At 53.0% G+C, this 23,413-nt stretch overlaps 1 protein-coding gene across 2 annotated transcripts in view; it reads left to right on the top strand.

Moving 5' to 3' along the window:
• PlexA (plexin A) overlaps positions 1-23,413 on the top strand; it is a 177,991-nt gene that overhangs the window by 35,162 nt on the left and 119,416 nt on the right. For both annotated transcript variants that reach the window (XM_084588546.1, XM_084588540.1), the window contains exon 2: positions 17,189-17,211. The gene's annotated coding sequence lies outside the window, so the exon portion shown is untranslated. The remainder of the gene's footprint in view (positions 1-17,188; positions 17,212-23,413) is intronic.

Genomic DNA, 23,413 nt, shown 5'->3' with positions numbered 1-23,413 from the left:
GGCTGAAACAACTGGAACGAAGAGCCGCAGCCCCCCATTGTTTAGCTGTTGACGAGACCTCGCCGCGGAGCTACGAACGTCAATTGCCCGCTACCACTGGAGGTTCCTTTCTTTTCAGGCGATCTGCGTTTGTTTAGGGATTGGGAAAAGCTTTTTAATGGCTCTTCATCAAACCCTCCATCCGGTCGTGGTGGGAGAGGATTGTGGGCAGGCAACAGATAAGTAATGGGATCAGTAGAGACAGGTTAAAGACTACAACCGTTGAGTTCCATCACTTCAGAAAAGACGTGATCGAACTAGAAGATTAGAAAAGCAAATAAGCTGCGTCACAGTGCGTTCCGGGCTAATCCATTCTTATCTTCTTATCTGAGCCTTAGAGGCTGCGTTTGTGTTCTATGTGCTGTAAAATTAGCGTTGCATTATCGCATTAATCACATTGATCACACTCTATGCTTTTTAATAGTTTTATGTTGTCAAAATAGAACGTCGAGTTTATAATATAGAATTATATGTGGGGGAAAGCATAGCCAAGGGGGAGGTAAGAGGGCAAAGGCTACACGGGCATTGTTAACCCACGGCTCCCGTTTTTCTGAATCCGGACCTGCCTAGACTGACTGATTTTCTCTTTCACTTTACCAAGCTCTTTTTCAAGTCTACTTTGATGTCAAGGCCTCATCCCTGAACCCCACCTTGCACGAGCGTTGCACTACTTTGTTTCACGAGAGCATTTCGCCCCACATCAAGGCTGTTGCTGTTGTCTCGCCTTAGTTCCGACCGTTGTGCGAAGCAACAAGTGGCCACGTGACCCACGCCCGCCATTCGCGGACTTTCTCATTGCCGCCTCCGACTCTTGGGGGTCTCCGTCGAAACGAGTAGAGACTCAGTGAGGTGATGGGGGAGGGAGGGGGTTCTCATTCCGGAATCAGACGTACCGGATTGGCTTCCTTCACTCGTGTTGTCCTCCCATTCGTTTTTGGCACTATGCGTCTCGCCTAATTTGCGCCTTCTCAGGAACGGCGGCGTGATTCACGAGCCGGCCGTGCGAGGAAAGGGAATGATGATGGAGCACCGCGGTGGCGTTGGTTTTCGCCTGTCAACTTGGGCCTCCGCCGCCTTAGCGTTTCCTTTGTTCCGTGGCCGACCTCGGCGTTCTTCGTCGACGACGCCCCCTTTCTGTCTCCATGTGCCCCCTGCCACGATGACCCGTGGCTGATGGGACATCCTTTCTTTATCCATCACGCGAGTGGAGGCGAAAGAGGGCGACCTTGCGTGCACTACAGTTCGCACGAAGCGCTTTCTGTCCATTGGAAATGAGTCGCCGGTAGTTGGAAGTAGGACCAGGGAGTTCCGCTTTTTTTTTTTTTAGGTCTGTATTTTATATACAACGCTGTCGTATCGGAAAAAAAGAAAATATAAAGCTAGTGATGGTCCGAGCGGTTCAAGATGCTGCCAGGATCCAAGGGCTCCTGGCTGTTGTCTTGAAGAGAGGGCTAAACCCTTTTTTTCATCTGTTGGTCAAGAAGTTTATTGCGTCCATCCGTAAAACTAGTAGACGGTCTGTGGGGATGCACTTATAATTGCTGGCTTTTCTCGGGGTATTAAAACGTACGGCATATTACGAAAAACCGTCTGTACGGGTATATAAGGTAGTCTAAATGGTCACGTGATGGTAGCTGTGTGCCTGTACTGCTGAGGTGTATTTGTTTTTCAACACGATTGGCGTGAGGAGCGAAAACACAGCTGCCCTTAGGAACAGTTGAGCTACATTTCCTCTGGATACCTTGTAAACAAACCACTCTTTGCTTCTCTTAGCTCTGTCACCGTATGCATTTCTTGGGAAGAAAAAAAAAACGCAATATTGACTATTGCACTACGTCTGCATGTCTTTTGTTATCTTTTTTTTTTTTTTTTGCTGCCCCCCCCCCCCCTCTCCATTTTCTCTTTTTTCAAATGAGGCTACAGAATGTCGGGTAGCTCACATTCGCTCCGCGGCGTTTGTCTCCTGCTCTGCTCGAGAAAAGTGCTCGTTGAAAGGAAAATCGGTGCGGCAAGTTGTTACCGGTCACAATTGAATCGCGGTTTTCCTTTCTTCCTCCGAGCGTTCTCTCTTGCGTGTGGTTCTTTTATTCTGGGCACTATCTCGGGCGTGTGCTGTCTCTCGTAGCATTGTCATGTGCTCCCCGCCAGCGCCCAGCCAACTAGCAAGGCGTTACGTGGACGGAGCGCGAGGTTTTTTGAGCCGAGCGACCTTAGTGCGGCATTCATCGGTCGCTCTCTTTTCGCTCCCTCGTTCGGTCCTTCCTAGGGCACGCACGAAATGCTTCCTTGTTGGCAGCTGCGCGCGCCGTCCGACCGCAGTAGTGGGGCCGGCCCCGCCTGCCTTTTGATTTCCGTCGTGCCGCCCTCTTTCTTTCTGTCGCTTGTGAACGCCCCACGCACTGGACGTCGTCGGTCTATTCGAACGTCGGTGGCAGCCAGGAAACGGTCGAGGCCACGTGCGAGCGCTTTTTTGCGGAACGCCAATAGTCTGCGAGCGCGGACGGCTATCGAGCGGCAGCTGCTTGGTTCTTCTATTGCTTTCATCATGTTTTTTATCCCAATATGGTCCCGATGCGTGGTGTCGATGGCCTGACGAGTGAACGGTTGTGCATAGATGCTGTCACGCTGTGCGTCATCAATGGAATATTCATTGAAATGCACTTTTATAACGCGTCAGTTCTACATTTCTTCGTGCACTGGGTCCCCCCCATACTATGGGGGGACCCAGTGCGCGCCAATCCCTTCCTATGCCCTTTTTTGGCTCGACTTCACGTTGCGTGGCGGCACATTTTTGTCGTCACCCTAATTGACTGGTTTAAGTAGCTATTTTAGTATCAGATACATTCAAATGTGGCGCCAAGCCATTCGCTAATAAGGCCATTTTCCTCCTTACTTTTTCATTTTTGCCTCTAAATAATTCCGTAATTAACCTATTGGCTTAAATATTTTTTTCGCACACCTTACGTCACCTTCCTTCGATTGACGCCACTCATTAACCTTCTACGACTTCTCAATTACTCACAACTGCTGCGGACACGATTTTGCAGATTGCGCGCTAATCCCTTCCTATGCCCTTTTCCGGCTCTACTTCAGGCTGCATGACGTCACATCATCTACGCCACATTAATTCACTTCTTGTTTATTCGTTTTAGTCTTCGGTACTTTCAGATTGCGCGCTAATCCCTTCCTATACTCTTTTTCGGTTCTTCCGGTTGCGCGACGTCCCATCCTTGACGTCAGATTAATTCACTTCTTTTTACCCATTTTAGTCTTCGGTACTTTCAAATTGCGCGCCAATCACTTCCTATGCCCTTCTTAGGCTCTGCTTCCGGTTGCGTGACGTCACATCTTTAAAGTCACCTTAATTGACTGATTTAATTACCTATTTTAGTATTTGATACATTCAAATGTGGCGCCAAGCCGTTCGCTGAGGCCATTTTCGCCTTTTTCATTTCTTGCCTCAATTTAATTACCTAATTAACCTAGTGGCTTAATTATTTTTTCTCACACATTACATCATCCTCTATCGATTGACGCCTCTCATTAACCTCTACGACTTCTCAATTACCCACAATTGCTCCGGACAACTTTTACATTTTTGCCTGTATATAATTACCTAATTAACTTATTGGCAAATTATTTTTTCGTCAGCAACATTACGTCAACCTCTATCGATTAACACCACTAATTAACCTCTACCACTTCTCAATTACTCGCAACTGCTGCGGACACGGTCTGCGGACAGAAATCTGTCAACATAGCGATCGAAGTAACACTTTCGCGTTTATATGAAGGACTGGTCCGAAGGAAAGGAAAGCCCAAGTGCAGCGGGGCACAGCGTTCACGTCAGTCTTTATTCCACCGACAAAATATCGTGAGCAAACCCGCGACCACGAACTCATTGTAAAATCTTTGCGGTTGACTGCAGCTATCCACTGCCTTCGCAGATCGGGTGAGGCAGGAAACCGGTGCAGCGTAAACATTTTACATCGGCAGTGCTCCCGCGGAGTGCTGTGGGCACACTTCATACCCCAAAATCGTTCTCTTCCGCTGGTTATTCGTACACCCATACACAGCACAGTGCTGGCCTGTAGACTTTCGATTGGCGCATGCCATTATTTACGCGGGTAAGTCATTCGCGACGAAAATAAATGCAAACATCGACGGATATCTACCGCTTCACAATGCAAGCGCGAGGCAAGTCACAGTCCAGTCTAAACAGGCAATATTGATGCATACTCTCGACGCCAGAACGTCAGGAGCGCCCCCGTGAAAATGTCTATAAGGTTCTTTGACTCGCAGTGACGTTGCAAAGTTCGGAGTACTTTGTAGTAAGGCGTCGGAGGTTCTGAACTGTACGCCTTGCTTTTGAGTTTGAAGATACTAGTGTTCTGAGGCCACTTCATCCAAAAACAATACACGAGCTGTTGTAGCAGTCGTTTTTTTTTTTTTTTTTTTTTTTTTCGGCCCCCTTGACATGCTGTTTAACTCTCTCGGTCTTTGTTCACTTCCGTTCTAAATTTTTGTCGCGCCACAGGTGGTGGGGGATCCGACCCTGCGTGTGTCATTTGCTGCCTCCCCGTAGCATCACTTGGGTACTGTGCGCCTACATTGCTCTTCGTCTCTTCCGGCCTCTCTGTACCGTCCGGCCCGAACAGCTGTAGAGTGTAGCTGCGTTGGCGTGACGTTTTATCGCGCACACGCCTGTAAGCGCTGGGCACGGTGAAGCATCGTCTTAAGTGCGCGACTTTTGACACCCCCCGCGGAGCATATTTGCATGAAGGGTGCCGCGCGGAAACAGCGGCCCCAGTGAAGGCGCGTGTGCACGCCCGATAATTGAACGTGACGGATCGCTTCCTGGACGCAGTCCACTTGGCCTCGGGCGCGACGTCTTTTCGCTCTGGGTCAGACGCGAAGCTACAGTCACGCCGACTGGAGGAGAATCCGGACAGGCCGCGTGTACATGCATGCGTGCCAGCATCGCTCACCACCTTGGCTGGCGTGTGTTCATTGGGAGCTCCTCGTGGTTCTAAGCTGGGTGATTTGCATACGCGGCCGCCGGCGCGTGTGTGTACTGAAGCGCGGTTCCCGAAGGGCAGCGCGTTCATTAGCGACGCCGCCACTGCTTCCCACGTTATGGCGGCGGCCGCCTGGGGCAAGGCCGGTGCGCGGCCCCAGAACCGCGCGCGTTCTCTCTCTCACTCTCTTCTTCCTAATGCTGACCTAGTGGCGAACAGCCGCACACTCAGGCGCTCGCGTTGAAGGAACGGTCTTTGTTCGAGCCGTCCGACGGACGCGCCCTTCATCGCTGCACCCAGCGCATCACTGCGATAGTAGTACTTAATGGTAGCGCTTGGCGAACGACTGTGGGCTCACGGAGGATGAAATGCGTTCGTTTAGGATACACGTCCATTGTCTGCACAGCCGCCTATATTCACTATAAAGGGAGTGATCCAGTTATCCAGTGAGTGTATCCGCTTGTATCTACTATTCCGTACTATAATATATAGCTGGCTCGAGCAGCGATTTGAAAGGTGTAGACGAATGCGCTACGGGTCAGTTGTTAGTCAGGCTCAGAACACGATTTCATTTTATCGGACAGCTGTGTAGAGGTTCTCTCTCGACGTCGCTCAAAGAAAGAAAGAAAACGAAAAGAAACAGGCTGTCCGAAGCCGTGCCGGCGGCAAATCATTGCTCTCTGTCGCGTGCAGATGTGACATTGCTTGCTTTGGGTTCTCCTCTGCCCCGACCAGGTTACTTTTTGCGAGAGGCGCCGGCGAACGCCTCTGAAGGCACATACACAGCGGTGTGCCTTCCGGTCAACTGGCTGCTTCTGCGGCTTCCATCTGGCCCCGCGGGCGCATAGTTTGCGCGCGCGCCGCCTTTGTCCGCAGGCGGCAGTGGAGCCCCCTTTTCTTTTGCCCTCCTCCGCCGAGTCCTCGCTCACCCACAGTAATCGGATTGTCGGGGATGCGTCTTGGGCCGCATTTGCCGATACGACGGGCCACGGGTGGGCAAGTTCTTTTTTTATCCCCCCATTTGCAGGGGCCCTGCTTTGCCAGACCTCGCGGGGAAACCCTTGTTGCCATGCGGCGAGCCGTCACGGTTTTCGGATTGCCTCGCGCGTCTGTCGCTTTTAAAGCGTCACGGTAAAGCAGCGGCACGCGTCTACGTCGAATGCGCTGCTTTGGAGTCGGCATCGGGGCGCGCCAAAGCTAGAACTAACGCCACTCCTCCGAAAAGTCGCCGCTTGACCGTAGTTTCTTTGCGTGAAGACCGAAGATGCTTTCCCTTAGTGCACAACGTTCCTCATCGAGCTTCCCGGCGGTAGCGCACTAATTCGCGCGCGCTGCGATAAAGACGCGGATTCAGGTCTTTCGCAAAGAAGCCTACTTTCACGTGTTTGGTGCTCTTTGCTGTAGTTACTCGTATCGAAGTAGTGAACGGTCGTCAATGTGTTGTTCAAGTTTACCTGACGGTATGATGAAAGTGTTCGGTTCCTACCCCATCCTAAAGCGGGCAAAGAGCCGCCCTTTGACTGTCTTGCTATTGCGATATGGACGTATAACTGGGACGCGAGGGTTATTTTCAGCCTGCCCTTACGAGGAAGTGTCCTAGGGGACCGGGCAGTCGCGAAACCTTAGCTTTATCTCGGGCGAAAAGCATCACCCCATCTTGATGCGGCCAAGTCATAGGTCACGGATGCTCGTCAACCCCGAGGGTATACTACCACCTCGTAACGTTGATGGCTGGGTTGTAGATCGCCCGAAAGGGAAATGCGACGCACTATTACGGGGCGTAATTGTCCTCTTCTTCGCTCAATTTCGGCGCGACGGTAGGGGGGGACAGGATCGATCCGTCCGTTCGCTTGCTTTCTTGCGGCGACTGTTCTGAGGCCCATTGTCTGGCCAAAGCGCGGACGCACGGAGGGGAAGAGCGTCGGCGATGGCGCCAAAGCGGAGCGGCGCAAAGATTGCGACTACTACCGCTTTTTGGGCGGCAATTTGGGTCGCGCCGCTGCTGCTGCCTGCGCGAGCCATTGTTGCGGACGCCCGGCTCTGCGGGATCTTGCCCTCCGGCTGCCGGCGCGCGCTAATAACTTTGGCAAATTTCCGCTTCGCCCGGCGGCGTACACTCGCCCATGCTCGTCTTATTTTCTTACTTTACTTTACTCCACAGAAAAAGAAAAATCTAATACAGTGTGCTAAGAGCACGAAAACGAGAAAGGAGACTAACGGAGCTAAGCTGGAAAATGTTTCCCGAATGGCGCGTGAGCGAGAACTACGTTTATTTTTATTTATTTCTTCGCGGGGACGTGCGATAAGACGTTTTTGATCGCCGCTCGCTTTTGGCGGGGGCCTGTTCTCTAAAGCAGCGATTGTGCTCGTCTACACGAATGCGGCGCGGTTCTCTCACCGTGGTCTCTCTGCGTCGCGTGGCGTTGTTGAAGTGGGCTAATGCGACGCGAACGCGAGCTGTAATGCTCGGGGCGGTCTCGCCCTCTCTCCCTGTTCCCTCTCCCGCCAACTACTCCCTCGATCGAAAGGGGCTTTCTTCTCCCTTTACAACCCGGCGTTGTATCTGAAGTCGCGCACGCCATGTCTGAAGCTGCGCGCCCCGGTGGTCGTGATCGTCGCTCGTCATTACCTCGGCGTCTGTCCAGGGCTTGTGATGGTCATGGTTATTGTTCTTGGGCAACAACAAATGCTTCCCAGGCTCAGTGGCGCCGATTACGGTCACGTTAGCGACTGTGCCGGTGTCGTGTAAACGCTTGTTTAGTGGGAAATGCATCACTTTGTGTTAGCCTTGGTCGCGGTCGTAATTCATGGTTGTAGGGTTTGCGCAAACGCGGAATGGCGGCACTTTATTCCCTTTAGGCCGGCCGTGGGGAAGAGCGCATGGGGTGAACGTTGTGAGTGGTCCTAAGTTGGAACTGCGGATCGGTAGCATCGATTTCGGTCGCTTTCTTAGCAAAAAACGGCATCAAGGCTAATGTGACTTTGACGGAGTAACGAAGTACGTGTAGACGTTGGGCGCGCATTATAGGGTACACGATGCGGTTGTTTGGTGGTCGAAATCGTAAAGGGGCGTGGCTGCCTATCACGTGCGTCGCGGACCAATCTTCGTGCGATTGAGCTGACTCCGAAGCTGCATTTGCATGCGGGCTTAGAACGAAGTGCTCCCTTTCCACTGCGTCCGCCCCATGTGTAATCGATTGCTATGTATCGTGTACCCTGTAGTGTTGCACTTACACTGGCAACAACAGGCGCGTTTCGGCGGGACCCTAATTATGATAAACAAACATTTTTGCCCACTTTCTTTAGTCTTTCGGCATAGCCGTTCTCTTATCACGGAGAGAAGTAACGGCGTTGTCCGCGAGTGAGGCGAGCAAATAACGGACACCGTGTACGGTGGAACGAGGGAGGAAGTGCCGTCTTTAAAATGGGCCCTTCGGGAGCCGCTGTGCGTCCGCACTGCACCGGGTTCCTGCAGCGCCCTCGTATCGTCTCGGAATAAACTACCGGGCCCTTTCCCGTTCGGTTGAGCGCCCATGCTGCAGCGTCCCTTCGCCAGAGGCTATTTTTCTCATTATGAGCCGCGGCATTACTGCTTCGCTCGGGCCTCGCTGCGCTGCGCGAGCGTTTAGACTTCCGGCGATTTGTTTCCATTTAGAAAGCGCCGGCCGTCGAAAAAAATCGCGAGTCGTTTGTTTTTACGCTCGGAGCGGAGCGGCGGCAGTAGCAGCGTGTGCCGTTGGGCTCCGGCTTGAAGTGCGCTTGGCGTGCTTGCTCTGGCCGATGTCGTGCTCCATCCCGCAGTTTGGCGCTTGTTTCGTTTTTCTATCGATAAGTTTTTTTGTGTCGTTTCGCGAGATCGCAGTGCATCATCTCCTATATATGAGCATCGTGACTGTGGCGAAAGGGTTTGAGGCTCGGCGGGTCTCAGAAACTCGTAACGAGGGCCGAGTTCCGCTGAAAGAAATGTAAGGAGGGCTCAGTCGAAGCGCTGGCTCAATACAAGACAACCGGAGAAGAGCGTCATACGTCGCCCGACACGCGCGCGCTGTGCGGCGGTGATTGTTCCAGTGTGTATGCGGGCGGCAGCGCCGTGGATGTCGGTGGACCGTCATAGCGGCAGCTACGACGTTCTCTTTCTTTCTGAATTTTGTTCAGAACTTGGCTACAGTGATGGAATACGAAGGAAGACACGGTGTCGTTGTTCAAGGTAGTTGCCGTCGAGCGCTCACCGCGCATTTCCAACTGCGTCCTTGTGCGCTCTATTTTCTTACTTTGAAGCGGTCCGGCCGAATCAGGAGGTTTCTTATTGTTATTTTTTTTTATGCAGCTGCGTCACGAAGAACACTGTTTACTTTTGTCAACATAAGAGCCATTCCTCCAATTGATGATTATACTCTGCCCTTCGTGAGACGTGTACGACCGCGGTTGACCCGCAGAACGAAACGACTTGGCGCGGCTGTGCAAGCGAGATTAATCCCCGTACTCGTCTCTCAAACGCGGGCGCAACTAAACGGAAGCGAAAAACAAAAATCGTATTTTCGGGCGTCGCGAATGGCGCTCGTCGTGTGTGCCGCGAATGGGGAGCCTACATGTCGCCACGGCAAATGTAGGCTCCCTAGCCGCGAATTTTCCAACTAGAGGAGCTTGGCGCGTGGGTGAGGCAGAAATGGATGCCCTCGGCCAGTAAGGCACGGGAGGAGCTTGCTGGGCCGGGCCGGAGCTTGGGGGCGATGCAGCTGGGTTTTTGCGCCACGTTCGAAATCAGACTTCGCGTCCGCACGCGCGAGCCTCGTTCGCTCGGGCGTGCCATGAAAATGGCCTCTACAGCCGCCGTCGTGCCAGTGTGCAGTCCGCGAGTAACGCCTTTCTGCGGCCGCGGGCTTCCCCCATTTCCGCACGCTCTCTCGGTATAGAATCTTGCAGCACCGCGGAGACTGCGGCTGGCGTCAGCTGCTCAGGAGCACTGAGTCCTGTGCGCGCGCAAAAACAGCTCATGACAGACCGGCGGCGCATTTGACAACGCTGTATATATATTCTGTCGCGGCTGGCCAATTAATAATTGCTGGCCAATAATGTGAGATGTGTGTGAACAGCTGTTTCAGTACTTGCGGAGCCATTGTCTCCTCTACAGCCTTCGTAGCGCTGCATGCTTCTAAGTTTGCCAGTGTCCACTAATGGCGGTGGTGACGGGGCGGTCGTTTTTCTGTGGCACTGCGCCCCGTCTGGTTCGGGACGCGGTCTCTTTTAGGGACGTATTTTCCTCGAACCTTTTTTTTAATAAACGCCGTCTGCCTCTCTCACCTCCCGCTCTGGGTGTCTCGATCGCGGCTGCTGGTGGCGGACAATGATGGCTGGTCTGCGGTCTGGGCGCCGGGTCCGAGCGCCGAGCTCCGCCCGTTTGGCGCGCTCTTTCTGACCGCTAGTCTCATTCGTTGGCGGCGCGCGCTGGTGTTCAGCGGCCGTTGATGGCTGGCTGTCGGCGTCCGTGGGTCACTCGGCGCTTGCCACGGCGCTGGTCAATTTCTGCTGCTTGTCTTGTGGCGCTTTTAGCTGTTTGTTTTATGTTAGGGTGAACGTGTGTATTGGTGAGAAAATGAGAAATTAGAATTACGTTGCTTAGCATTCATGTATGCATATTCTCCCTTTTGTGTTTTGAAAATTAGAGATGTCCTGAGGCGTCTGATTCCGTTGCAGCAAGAGTTGGAAATCTACCATGACCTTCTCACTGTCATTCCATATCAAGCCACGAGCTTCTAATCTCAATAGACATTTAGGCAACGAAAATTAGAAGAATGTATTCTTGTAAGGCCCGCATCGAGGTTTTGTTCCCTCTCTCGCAGGTCAGGTTCATTCTTCTTTCGTTTTATAACCTGACCCGCGAATTCATCTTGCTATTCGGATTAGCCTGTTTTTATTCATTATGATCTCGAAATCACCTGCGCTCTCTAGACTTGCTCCTCTGCGTTCAGCTAGTTGGGTGCTGCGCCAGGAGGTATTATTGATGAACGCGGCATTTTTTTTGTTCCCTTCTCTTTCCGTCCGCCTCCTATTGCACAGCATTCTGCGCTGCTTCGGTTGCGGAGGTCTCAGGAAGATTACTACTGCGGAGGCCAATTTCAGTGCGCTCCTGTTATAACCTCCGGCCCCGCTGAGCAAGCACAGAAGCTTCCTTCCGAGCCAGCGAGCCGCCCTAGCCTCGAGAACCTGAACTGCGGCGGTGAGAGATAATCCGCAGATTAAATGATATTGTATTACATGTTCGCAAATACGTGCAAGAGAGGGTGGGTCAGAGCAAACTTTTGGTTCTCGTCGCGGCGGCGCACTAATGAGCGCCTAACGGCTAATCCGATTACGCGCTCCGCTAGGAGGAGGCTGTAGCTGCGCGCCATCGATGAGCTAGCTCTTCGGCCGAATCCCCTAGCGACGAGGGTTGAAGGGTCGCGTGTGTGCGCTTCGGATGCCTCGTGTACGTCGCTCGCTCGCCCCCTTTTCTTTGTTATCCCTTTGGGTGTATTCGGAGTGGCGTCATCCGACGATGCCGCGAGAGCGGCGGCAGTGCCCCCTAGCGCTGCCGCCGTGCTGGATTTGTTCTCTGTTCGCGTCCTTGCAGCGGTTGACACACACACGGCTGTACGTGTGCTGGCCTCTTCTTGGAGGTCGAGCGGCAGCATTTTGGCGGCTCTGCTGTGAACGACTCCCGAGCTGTATTCCGCGTCCCCGCGCGAACAAACAGGGAGACAGTTGAAACTGGCGCCATCGCTGTGGGGTCGCCTCTGACCGCTGCGCGAGGGGTCGTTCTGTGGCGAGGAAACGCCGTTGTTCGAAGACTGTCGCTCGGGGTTTTGTTGCACTAGCTGCACCCCCCCCCCCCCCCCCCCGTGCATACACACACGCACAGACAGAGGCACGCACACAAAAAGAAGGGGAAGTCATTGCGTGGACAGGACGCCTCTCTAGTCGTGTGGCTGAACGCCTCGTGGTGCTGAGGCAGGCTTATAACATCTCGCGATTGTTGCTAGGTGCTGGACATAACGGTTCTTCGTGGTCGCTAGCGCATACCGTCTACTTCCCGATCCTCCTCACTCGGGCCCTTTTAACCTTGAATTCTATTCCCCTGAACGCACATTCTGCGCAACGAATGCTAGCCGCACGGCACCGGCGTCATCTCCATACGACCCAGTCCTACACATCCTGCCCAACCAATCATCCCAGACCTGGATGAGCTAGGCTAGCTCATCCAAATCAGCCTCCAACTAGCTCTTGCTTATAAATTGGGCTGGACCGACGGCTGTACTCCGTCCCCGTCTCTCTCCCTTCTCTTGTTTCACTTTTTCTTTCAGTTCCTTACCACCATTGTAACTATACGCGGCCTAGCTGTGTTAGTGGACATCGCGGCCGAATACACGAGCACGGCTGACTCCACGAGTGCGTGGTGTGGCTTACGAATCCTGTCTTGTTCTTATCGCCGAGGTGGGGAAAACCAAGGGGGCTACGATTTTCACCGCGTTTGCCCCGTCAGGCTTCTGCGCACGGCTCGATCAGCTGGAATCGCGGCGGCTGCTGCTGCTCCGTGGCCGATATCGGGCGCCAGAATCTATACGCGTCCTCTCGTACGCTTGGTGCCGTGCGAAGGCCGATCGATATCGAGCGCCAATCGGGCGTCTTCCTTTCCCGCTGGCCTTTGCTGCGCCGTTGCTGCTTCTGTTACGGGCGAGGAAGGCGGTCCTTCGCCCCGCACGTGTTTGAACGTTCTTTCTTCCTCACCTTCTTCTTCTGTTGGGGCCGCCCTTTGTTGTTTTCCCTAATGTTCTTTCTTTACTTTCTCATTTTTCATATCGTTGCCTGATGGCGTATTCGCGACGATTATACCGCTAACTTCGGCGCACAGTTGTGTGCACCACGCAACTTTAAAATGTTTTTTTTTTTTTTTTTTTTTTTTTTAGAAACCGTGTGTTCCCTCTTTTTTCGTTCGTGCGAAGCGACAGCCGTGAGTCGGCAAACGTTTAGGGAGCGTCTGCAAAGGAACGGGGCTGGAGCAGTCATATCTGGTACGATGCCTCTTCCCTGGCTTTTCTCACGCGCTGGGGGTAACGCTTTTTTGGAATCGCTTCACTCCGAGAGCAGCTTGAGGTTGCGGGGTTGAACAGCGGTGTGTAACAGGTTGCTGCTGCTGCGTGAACGCGAAAACCGCCGCAAAACTTTGGGTATTCAAAAACGATTTCATCGTTTCGTTTTTGGCTGCATGTGTCTGCGCAATCGATTCCGTGCACCTTCGCCCCCAGATTCCCAAGTGTAATCAGGCAGTCGTGTGGGCGCGTGTGTCCGATTTCCCCGTCCGGCGCTTGGCTGATTCAGACGCGTGCGCTCAGCTGTGCTTGCTTGCGTTCGCAAATACGCGTGACCACGGGCGCGTCAATGCGTCAGCGACTAGCAACGCGTTCTTGTCTGCGAACGATGATTCAGCCGCCGCCGCTGGCTTATTTGGCGCTCTCCATCGCGGCCTCGATTCCCAGAACGTCCACTCGGTCAGGGCTACGCGCGCGCCTGGGCGTGTTGCCGCGCTCCGGCTGGACGCGCGCTTCTCCCGCTAGCCTGTAACAAAGCGGTCGCTGTGTGAAAATAGCAGCCAGGCTCGGAGCCGGTCTTGTTGCTGTCGGCGCTGCCTAATTCGTTTTCGGCGCTGGTTCTTGATTGCTTGTTTTGTAGCTTCCTGCTGCGCGCGCTCCTTCGTTTGTTGGGAGCAGCAGACTCTGCTTCGTACTGCGTTAATGCTGATGCGTTGAATGGTAATGGTGAAGATTGCATGCGTGCGCCTTGAATGCGGCGGCGTTATGCCTGGCCGGGGTATGGCTCTCAGCGTGCCATATAGCACGCAGTCCCATCTGTTTCGGGCAAATAAGCCACGGCTGGGATAATAAAACGGTTCTGTTCCATTCTATTCTATCTCGTCCTTCAGTGCTGGTTCGCTGCCACTCCCTGTTTTACCCAGGTTATATTTTGTTCTTGATTTACTTGTTTGTAATGCAATCAGTACAATGTGTTGTGCGTGCCGTTGCTAACTATAGCAGGCGCAAACGTTCCGGCCACGCAGTGTTTCGAGCACTCAGACAGCCGTTTCGTTCAAAACCCTCGCTCCTCTAGTAAGCGCAGCTTCTGCGGCGGCCCTTTGGCGTCTCGCTGCCCGTCTTCGTTTGCTTCCTTGACCGACGGCCTGACGTGAGTGTCGCTGGAATGCGGATTGCGTAGTTGTTGCGCGCCGCCGACTGTCTCCTTCTCCGCCAGTTCTCAGGTCGCCTGCATCCGCTTCTAGCGGTGTGTTCGCCGTCACGCGCTGAGAGATTCCGAGGGACAGACGCAGCTCTCTCAGACTCGTACGACCTCCTCCTCCTGTCCGTCTTGAGCTGCACGCGCACGGCTGGATTTCAGGCGGCGCTCGCGAAAACTAGAGAAGACGACCCGCACTGTTCGCTTGGTAGGTTGCTAGGGGCTGCGCAAGTGGGTTCCGCAGAAAAAAGAAACAGATACGCCGTATACGCACAGTGCGATGGCGGCAATAGAGGAACAGGGATAGATAGCTTTAGTCGGGACTCGGGAATGGGAAAGAGCAAAACAGATAGAACGGAGGAGATATTTAGGGGCTGTTAGCAAACTTTTTCTGCGAGAGAAAAAAAACAAAAACCACGCGCTAGTGGATAAACTTAACTGAAAAGTAAACTATATCCATACAATTGGCCATACAGTCAGCCGCGGTGGTCGGGGTCGCCCGTCGCGGACTCGCGGCCCACTTGTTGCAAAATCGTGAGAACACACAGCTCAAAATGACAGCAACGACAATGGCATTGGCATTGTTTGTGTGACACGTTCAGATTTTATAGGTCATGAGGCAACGATGGAATATAAATGCCCATTTACCGGTGTTTACCTTCCGTGTCTGCAGACTGTAGCAGTCAGTCCTTGGCTTCTTAGACTTTTGGGGGAGCCAACCATAAATTACCGCCAGTGCAACAGCGATCCCAATCTTGCAGCGTTTTATCGACGACCTACTCACGGAAACACGAATAAGGAATATTCTCGGACAGCACGTACGATGAACTCCACGCTGGATAAACGCTGGCGCGTAGTGCAGTGGGAGCTCTGTCTCGCCAACTGTTCCGCAGCGCACCCGGTCGATTGTGGAAGCTGTCCACCGCTGCGCTGCGCTCGCATATCACACGGGGCTCGTGTCACTGCACGCGACGCGGCACCCGAACCGCGTCGCGCGCTTGGCGTGTGCTCTGCATTTCCCTCTTATTTCATTTTTATTTTCTCTCCAAGCGGCGGCCCATCGATTTTTCCCGTGTTCGTCGTCCCGCTACGGCAGCCGTCATTTCTCGAGCGAACTGGCTGCGCGTTGGTGAACAGTGAAGAACCGCCCCTCCTACCCCTCGCAGGCTTTGCACCCGCTGTCCCAATTTTCTCTCGTTTTGTTTTGTTTTGTTTCGTTCTTCCTGTGCTTCGCCGTAAACCGATGGGAGCCCATTTTTAACGCGGTTCCTTGGCTGCTTCTCTCTGTGCTTTCGATGGTGCGTGCGGAGAGGAGGAAGGCGAACCGTTGGCTGCAGCGCCCCGTCTGCGCTGGATGGGGCTGCAGATATTTCAGGAATTCCTCTCCCTTCTCCCCGTGTTCCGATTCGCGTCTCTCTCCTGCCAAATTACCGCCCCGCTCGTCGTCGTAAGGAGTTCAGCCCGCGATTCTGGCGTTGTACCCTGCCTTTTCCCTCGCTTCCTTCCGCGTGCGGGAGACGACGGGTTGGCGTCTTGCCGCCTCCCTCCGTCCTCCTCAAAATGTCGCTCTGCCGGCTGACAGCGACGACAAATGTTCCGCGTCGTCCCGTTGTGCTGTGAACGAGTTCCTGTTTACGACCGTTCCGTTTCCGCTGCGTTTTGTGCCGCCTGCAGTACTATAGCGGGCTGATCATTGCTTGAATATAACTCCTTACCCATTAGTGGGCTGTTACCGCCACGCACTATTTATCCGTGAGAGAAAATAGTGCGCTGCATATAGTTTTCTGCTTGTCGAAATAAAGACCTTGCCATCTAACCAGGGTATAAGCGCTAGAACTGTGATGATTTTCTTCGGCTTGTCGGGTGCAGTCAGATACACAAACTGATTCCTTGTACTGTTCAGCGGAGTGATATACACGCGCCGTGTGTCGTTGTCCACAGTTACAAACTGCTGGTTTTTTTTTTATTATTTTTTTACGTGTATACTACATAACATGTGCCGGGAATCGGGCATGTAGTCGTGATTCTTTCTTTTTTTTTTCGTGAGTTGTCCACTGTTATTTCCTCTACTTAGCGTGGAGGAAGGGAAAAAGTGCGGAAGGTACATTCATAACAAGAACTGTGCCAAAAGTTCGGAGGGGGATGGACCTTTGGTTACGTGACTAAGCTACAGCGAATATGCAGGTGGTTTTTTTCCGTCGGTCCGAACGAGGGACAAATTTTTCCTAAGGTGTTGATGATCACCTCTCCGACGAAAGCGACTGCCCTGAAGACATGATCCAAGAGCTTCCTAGCTGGTCATACATATTCATCTTTCAGCCTTTTTGCAAATATGAAATGTTTCAGCGTGAAAGCATTACAAGTAACGCAACAAGCGTTAGACGATTTCACTTGTCTATTAGCCTCCGGATTAGTGCTTTTTTCACTAAAAAGGTGGATAAGTCACTGTGTGGTTTCTCCATGTGTAAGGACAACCTTAATTCCATCCACTTTTCTTTGCTCGCCTTACAAGTGAATTCTCTTCTTGTTCACCTCCCCTCATCTCGTTTCATCCCCCAATCCATTTGTTCGAGAACTTGTCAATGATATGAACCTTCTATGCCGAGCTGCACTCGCGTTGAGTTGGGCATTCTTTTTTATACCTGCAAGAAGCAGCGCACAGAGAGAAGAGAGAGAGGTAATATCGCCACCTTTGCTTTTGTGCTGTGTCTCTTCATGCGCTGGTTCCTTTACGCCTTAATACATTGATTAAGCTGGCTCCGAGTATATTTATTTTTTCATGCCTTTGTGCAGCTGCTGACTGTCGTGCTCGCTTTTTTGCTGTTGGTATGTTGCTAATGTTCGCAAAATGTTTCCTTTGCTTGCAGGATCTTCCAAAGGCGCCGATTGGGTGAGTGACGACATTTCATACCTCTGATGAGTAATGACGTGTTCCAGTCGGCGATCAGGAGTTGTGGTTCAGCCTCAACTCTAGATGGATATAGAAATGACCAAGTTAAACACTCGATTTTGTTACGCGGATCAAGAACCCATGATCCGGATCTCCGATTGGACTGTAGTAGCGCAGTATTTCTTCTGAGGCGCGACAGAGCATTAGCGTGTCTGCGTAGCCACCCACAGAGCCAGGGCGACCGCTCGTGGTTAACTGGATTCCATGGAGAGTGATCGCGTCCCCAAGAGCCGCCGGCGGGACTCGAGCGGCGGCGCAACCGGACACGACGGGGGCGCACGCGCCGCCGCCGCTCGAGTCCGGTTGTGGTCCAACCTTCTCTGTTTTTAGTCTTTTATTAGCCGATACCGACTTGTTTCACTGAAACGCCTAGAAGCTCGAGGCAAGTTGCGTGTTCTTTTCGCTAGAATGTGTATCAGCTGTGCGTGCGCTCGTGTCATCGTCGTTCAAGTTTGCGGTGCTTCGCCTGCGTCATATTTCTGCGGAGCTCGCGTGAGGATTTACCGCCCTGCCTGCTTCCTGTTTCGTTTCTTCCCAGTTCCTCCCTTCGCGTAACGAGCCGATCGGCACGCCAGAGACTGAGTGCGGCGTGCTGCCGTCACCTGCGTCGAAGTGGTGGTGACACGCATTTCGTCCGCTGCCTGGAGACGGCCACGCCCGGCGCGGGGAAGGTTTTTTCCGAGGCAGCTTGCTCGGGCAGTCATGCATGCTTGCGCGGGAATGCCGAGGGCGTCGGGTAGTTTGCGCCGGGTGGCCGAGATCGTTGGACGAAGGACGTCGCGAAAGTGTGCAAGGAGCACGGTGGGACGGGACGGCCAGATATCGAAAGTAGGCATGCGTAATGAGACGGAAAGGCAGATGTGAGCGGTTGTAGACCGAAAGAGAGGGAAGGGGTGGGGGAAAAGATGGAGGCCACCATTTTGCTTTTGAGAGACCGAGTGCGTTGAAACTGAGCTATCCGCACTCGGCGTCGTAACATCGCCAAAACGGCCGGTGGTGTTCCCGGAATAAGAAGGTCGGGTCTATATGTGAGTAGGTATTCTTGACGAGCGCATTATTGTGCGCTCAGTATTAATTACACCCACGGATACGTTTTGTTGTACGAGTGAAGGAAAGGCCAGGGTTCATATTTGTCATCAAGTAATAAAATGTCCAGGCTTCCCGAAAGGCTACCAAAGTCTATAACCGGCTTACTGCTTCTAAGGAATTGCCCGAGGGGGCAGAAGGGACAGAACGACCAGGTGTTATATCGTTTGAGTACGCATCATTTTACGTGTTCGGCGGACGTCTGGTGCAGCTTTGGGTGCCACTGTTTGTCTGCGTTGCGTCTTTGTCATGAAATGCCGTTTACTCCTCTACGCTTCAGTTGAGACGCCTTGCGTCACGCGTCATCGTTTGAGGCGTACGCCCCAATCATGGTGGCTGCAATGGAACCGCGCTCCACGCGTCGGAACGAACAGTTGAAAGCCAGATAGTGCATAACGAAGCCGTTCTGGGTGCCTACAGCTAGGCCGCTGACGGCCGCCCGGCCAGCGCAGCCGCTGTGCGGAACGCAAAATGATCGGAGAAGCAGGGGAAAAGACGGGGAGGGGAGGAGACGCATTCCTTGTCCGGCGGCAGAACAAGGAGGCCAGCAGTGCCCAGTGGGCGTTGCCGCCTCGCCTCCGCGGCCCACCGTTCCAGCTTCCATATACGTATCCCCCTGCTCCCCTTCTCTACCTCCTCCGTGCAAACCGGCGCTCCGGCTGGGGCCCCGGCGGCGTTTCCTGCCGGTTCAGCCACCCAGAGAGAAACCAGTCCTCCTTCCCGTGGGCGTCTGTCCGTGCTGTCGTCGTCCGGGTGTCGGCCTCCTCCGAGGGGCCCGGAATGCTGCGCCTGTGCCTCCCCCTTCTGCCGGCGCCGAGTGCGTCAACCGACTCGCGTGAGCGGTCGCCAGCCGTGACCTGTCACTCGCGGCCACCTGTACCCGTGGAGGGACAAGGACCGCGAACGTAGGGTCCTCCTTCTCCAAACGACGGGGATTCGTCTGGGTCCTGATGCCTCTCGAGACCGTCTGATGCGAGGACGTTGCTCTCCGTAAAGCGTCACTGTCCGCTGCTATCAGCTGTTGCAGTTTCATGCTTCGCTTTGCAACGAAGCGATGACGTTCGGAGCACTTATGCGTTTTTCTGGGCTCTAGTTGCGGGTCCGGGTTAGGTATGCTGGGCTTGTTTCGTGGATTTTGAAAAAAAAAAAAAAAAATACACCGTTCCTTACTCCGGCAGACGTGTTTTATTTGCTTACTCACCAGATTTCGATAATGCGACGTACGTAGTCGCCTGTGCATTGAAGTTTCGATACGTTTTGCAAAAGCCCAGATTGTCGCAATTAAGGCGGAGTTCAACTCGGTGAGGCGCTCGTGGACCAACCATCGTCACCAGCTGGTGGTTCTTTCATCTTCATCCGCTTTGTGGCCGCGTGTTTATCTTCGGGGCCGATCGGTGACGCCCCACCGTTCGTTTCTCCAAACATTTCTTTTCGTTTTCCCTGTGGTTTTCTTCCGACCCCTCTACTTGCGAGCCCTGCCGCCCTGTTCTCCTTGCTAGATGGCGTGTGACCCCTCTACGCCACCCGGACATGTTTCGACATGTCCGTCTCCCAAGGGCTCACGCGTGTGCCTCGTGGCCGCAATTTTGCCTGATTGCTGTGCCTCTGCGTCGGGCGTGCGTACTTTCTCGTGCCGTCGACCGCCGTTAGTGCTTACAGCTGATTCAGGCAGTAGTTGTACGCGAGGACGGTGCGAACGCCAACTCATGGTGGCATATTCGCTATACTAAAGGTCTTTCCCACTTCAAATGACTTCGTGAATCTTCCATCCCTGCCTTGAACTTGCCGCCAGCGGCAGGGCCGAGCAGGTCCCAAGGGCGCAGCTAGCGCCCTTTCCCCGTGTCGACGTTTTTCACCCCTCGTTCGTTCATTGCGCTCGATCCGGAGTTCTGCCACCCGGTGACTCCTGCTGCTTCTGTTTTGTTGTCCGGTTTATTTTTGTGTGCTCCTCTGATTCTCTCGCCGTGTCAACTGCCTTTTTACGGGTTGTAGACCCCTCCTCTCGGCAAAGTGTGAGCAGCGCCGGCCGTCTTTCTTGTCTCCTCCTTTTATTTCTCGGTGTGTGCGGGCTAGGCCGTCTCTGTGTAGGACACAGTGTGCGCGATAGTGTGACGGGCGCCCCTACCCACGCGTGGTAGCCGACGCGAGCGGGGCGAAGCGATCGTAAATTATCATTTGCGTCTGCCGGAGAGACTCGGAGAGGGACCGAGGACTCCCCACTGGTTGCTCGCTCTTCTAAGTATTTATACTTATTTCCTGTCACTATGCTTTTACGAATGCAGTCGCCGAGTGTGCGCTACGTCGTTGCGCCTGCGTTGCCCCGATGGCTTCGAATACATCTACGAGAACCTCCGACGTTTTGCTTTTAAGCGTTTTGTTTTTCTGCGCGTCTTGCTGTCTTTGAAGCATAGACCAATCGGAACACGCCATCAGGGTTTGCTCTCTGTGTCATCGTGTGCGCCTTGTCTAACGCTAAACTTAATTTTTCACTGGCGATGAAGGTTATTTTTGTTTTATTCTATGCTACGTTTTCCCAGTGGAAAGTTGCGCTGATTTTCTTCGGCTTCAGTGGCAGCGTGACGCAGGCCCAAAAATGGCGCATAGCTGGGTTGTTTTGCTTGCGATCCATCATGCGGCTCTCTCACGGGCTGAGCAATCTCATTGTTCGCAGCCGTTTTATCACGCGTATCAAACTGCCAGCATATCGTGCTGAGTTGTGGATATCGTTGTCTTCACCAGTTTTCATCAGTGTGCGGTACCGTCAAAACGCAAGATCAGGCAGAAACTTAGACGTGCGAGGCGATGTTCGAACGCCTGGCCTGTATGACGCCTGCGCTTTATCAAAATGGCCGCTTCATTTGGATAGATCAGGCAAGACCCCAGATGGAGAAATGAGTTGCCGAACCGAAACCTACATTGTCATTGGTGGGAGTGATTTCAGTTCAATACAAATTTTCTCACGAGATCGGAGCCCAATACTAGCGGTTTCCCCTCTGCACCAATTGGTTTGACTCCCCTCGGTTGTTGTTGTTGTTGGGATATTGCGAAATTGAGCAAACTAAAGGGTCAGCCTGTGGATGGAGTGCGGTGGCGCTGGCCCCGCGCATGGATATTGCACTTGGTTCACAGGAAAGGAAAGGCGCAGTAACTGTCACACTTGCTCTGTGGACACCCGAACCGCGCCGTAAGAGAAGGGAAGAAGGTGGGAATGAAAGTGGAAAGAGAGAAAGAGGAGCCGTAGTGGAGGGCTACGGAGTAATTTCGACCACCTGGGGATCTTTAACGGGCGCTGACATCGCATTGTACTCTTATGTGTCTGCGCGTAGCGTGTGACGACACGCATGCATTCATTGGGGAAGCGTAGCGAATACGTGTGTCACGAAGTAGGAACATTACAACCGTCGCCGCCTTCTTTCCTTTCAGACGTGGTGCCGAAATTCTTGGTTGCATTGTAACGGGTGGTGGACGGTACCCGACTGGCACTGCAGCTGGACATTCCTGGATGTTTTTGAACCCTGCTTTCGCGTCATCTCTGCCCGGCCTTTGTTTTCCCGACCTTATTCGCGAGCTTTCCAGTCACCTTGCTGGCTGATCAGTCACAGCTGTTTGCGTTGGTGCGCTCTTCGGCGTACAGGCGTCTCGGATGCTTCGAGGTCGTGTCTCCCATTTCCACTGTTCATCGGTCACAGCTGTTACGACGCGAGCAGGGTCATGTACCTTTAAAAGCTTCTGCGCTTTACCGTGTGACGCCTTTTGTGCTTATCGGGCTGTGTGCTTCAGCTGACGCGTTTTTTGAGTGAATCGTGTTTACGGATTGAATGAGTCTGTCTATGCATTTTCGCACTTATTAAAGTTCGAAAACGTTGCTTAACAGATCGGACGTTCTGAAAATAGACCACGTATTCCAATTTCCGGACGTGAATGTTTTCTGGTTTGCCTTGTCAAGCACAGAGACATTGTCCACCTTTGCCGTCTTTACTCAGCTTCTTGTTCACTTCTCGAACGTATTCTCTCGCGCTTTGGGCGAAGTGCTGTGTGGTTGAACTGGATCATTCTAACCGCGCTTTTGTGCGTCCAGAGCATGCGGTGGATGTACATGGTGTCAGTATAGCTGGGTCAGGATGGAAAAAATTGGAGCGCACTTGGAGCTTAAGTTAAGGAGCTTAACCATAGGTTCGGAAATGTTATAGGGTCCCGTCTGCGGCCCCCGTTTTGTCAATGGTCCCCGTTAGCATACATGCCCGGCGCTTCTTTTTTAATCATCATCATTATAAGCCTGACTATATCCACTGCAGGGCGAATGCCTCTCATGCCATCACTTCACCTCTGCGAACTTCACAACCTCTCATCCGCCTACCTAACTTCCTGCCGCCCCCTACTACGCTTTCCTTCCTTTGAAATCAAATTTGTTACGCTAAGCGACCATGGTTTATCCTCTGTTCGCTTAATCACTAATCCCTTAATTAGTGCCTCGTTTATCAAACAGTCGAAAGGGGCCCATTGTGTCAGTGATCGCCCGACATAAATATGACGTATACGAAATGACCACGTTGCCTGGCGGTGAGGTGTCTCACTCAAAGGGTCTCGCACAGTTCGGTTCAAATCACCCATCTGACTAAGGAGAGGCCCGAATCGGCAGATGCTGCCATGTCGGCCGTGTCATGCGGTCTCGTGACGTCACTCAACGTGCACGGCATATCACCCGCCAACTACCACCTGCCAGAAGCTCGTGATTTCTCGCGCACAGCGACAACTCCGGCGCCGGATTTTCGGGAGAACATGGGCTGTTAACACTGCCTCGTTATAATAAATCTCGGGAAGGTTGAATGTCGAGCCGTTTTCGGGCATTGCCTGATCTGAGACCCCGGCGGGTCGTTTGTTTTTGTTCAACGCTAGCATCGCTATGGTCGCATCTGCTAAGCACATGGGCTTCAGATGAAACGATCGCGAGCGGCGGCGCGCTTGGCGCCAAGTTGGAAGACGGTGTGTGGGGCGGCAGCGTCTTTTGCTTCCTTCGGCTCCGCACTTTTTTTCTTTTTTCTTTCTTTCTTTCTGC

Source organism: Amblyomma maculatum, chromosome 1 (assembly GCF_055883805.1).
Source record: "Amblyomma maculatum isolate TAMU_Amacu chromosome 1, ASM5588380v1, whole genome shotgun sequence".
NCBI lineage: Eukaryota > Metazoa > Arthropoda > Arachnida > Ixodida > Ixodidae > Amblyomma > Amblyomma maculatum.
This window is presented reverse-complemented; position numbering and strand designations above follow the sequence as displayed.